The sequence below is a fragment of the Lynx canadensis genome, chromosome B2 (assembly GCF_007474595.2).
Source record: "Lynx canadensis isolate LIC74 chromosome B2, mLynCan4.pri.v2, whole genome shotgun sequence".
Classification (NCBI taxonomy): domain Eukaryota; kingdom Metazoa; phylum Chordata; class Mammalia; order Carnivora; family Felidae; genus Lynx; species Lynx canadensis.
The window spans coordinates 1,534,238-1,536,044 of NC_044307.1; the positions used below are offsets into that span (position 1 = coordinate 1,534,238).

General features: G+C 56.5%; 1 non-coding gene across 1 annotated transcript; it reads left to right on the top strand.

Moving 5' to 3' along the window:
* The first annotated feature begins 1,357 nt into the window (after nucleotides 1-1,357).
* Nucleotides 1,358-1,431, top strand: TRNAT-CGU. Its single transcript has one exon. It is a non-coding gene; the product is annotated as a tRNA-Thr (tRNA).
* Nucleotides 1,432-1,807: the final 376 nt, after the last annotated feature.

Below are 1,807 nucleotides of genomic sequence, written 5' to 3' on the forward strand. Positions count from 1 at the left end.
CGACCCTGGATCATGACCTGAGCCTAAATCAAGACTCTGATGCTCAACGACTGAGCCACCCAGCTGCCCCCCAATTGCACTTTTGTGACTGAAATTTATTCAGTCCTTATCATAAGCAATGCAGCTAATTAGAATTCAGAAATGCCCGGGTCCCTGGCCCAATTATGACTTGGGGTGCTGGTTTCCACACTCAGTAAACCCACAGTATCTGGAATATACAGTAAACACCGTCCTAGCCACAGAAGTTTGCTAACAGACTAAGTTTAAAAGTGATCATCTGGTTCGCAGACATGTGTTTACACTCTCTACCAAAGCACTGTGAGTGGAATAGAAAATGGCAAGGCCAGAACATTTGATTCAAGAAAGGAATTTAAAACGACTTTGCGATTCGAGGGCCTCCTCATGCAGAATTCCTTCTAGCCTTGCTTGGATGGATACAGAATTCAGGAGTCCTCGGTCTTGCATTTTAACCGGGCAGCGGGAGCCGGGCGGGCGCGCAGCGTCACCTTCTAAACCGGCGACTTCACTCCCCTCCCTGGTAGCACTTTCTTCTAATTAAAGGCAGAAAACCTGGGTGCAGTCCTTGACGGTTTAAGAATGAATGCTTGGTTGTGTGATGTTTATTTACACAGTCAGCTGATGCTTGTTTAGCCTCCACGAGCCGAGAGTCCACGAGGAAAGTACAGAAGGGCAGCCTCTGGAAACACCAAAGCGAAGAGGAATTTCCTCCGCCGCCGCCGCAAGCTTCGCTTCCCCCTGTGCACCTGCCGCGGCCGGCGGGGCGCTGGTGGGCTCGGGCCCGCGAGGGCGGGGCTGCGGGGCTGCGGCACCGGGCGGGGCGGGGCGGGACGGGGCGGCGACCCCGGAGCAGCCGCCTTGCTCCGTCCGCTACTTGCTCGGGCACAGCCGCCCGGAACCTTTAGGCGCCCGGCTGGTTTCGGTTCGGCTCGGTTGTCCGAGCGCAGCGCGCGGTCCTCTGCGCGCCGGGATGGAAGCCGCACCCACCTGCTTCGCGGGAGGAGCGGGCCCCTCACCCGGCCTCTCACCGGAAGGTTCCCGAAGACCAAGATCGGTGTGACGTCACGCGGACGAGCCCCTTCCCGCGCACAACACCCCGCTCGGCTCCCGCCTTTCCCGCCGCGAGGCCGGTCCAGGCTTTTTCCCCGGCACGGGGAGGGTGCGCGCATGCGTGCTGTCGTGCCGGTTCCAGTCCGAGCTCCCGGGTGTCCCGCGCGAGCCCCCGCCCATGCGAGCGCGACCTCCTCCGCTAGGGCGAGCGCGGGAACCCGGCGGAAGTGGCTTTCCCCCTAATGCACCGCGATTTGATCACCAAAGTCCCTCCGCCCGCCGCGCAGCTGGCTCTGTGGCTTAGTTGGCTAAAGCGCCTGTCTCGTAAACAGGAGATCCTGGGTTCGACTCCCAGCGGGGCCTGCAAAGCTTTTTGGTTTTGGCCATTTACTCCAATTTTTTAGTCTGAAATCATCTCTAATCTCAATCTCAGATCTACTGTCTGGAGCTCTAATCTGGTTTACAGTCCTGCGTGCGGGAGCCTTTCCAATAGTTCCTGATTTCTCGGGAAGAGATTGATGACTTGTTGCTGAATAGTGCGCTTGTTGGGGGAAGGAGGGTCCAACTCTGACATGTTGCGGATGTCTGTCCTCCTCCCCCCACGATGCCCTTTTTAGCAAAAATCTTTGATTATGTACTGAACTCGTTTGTCGTTCTCTTTCATCTTTAACCTGTGGGCTTTCTTTTTCTGACATGGCCATTTTCGAAGAGTACAGAGCAATTATGTTGTAACATACTG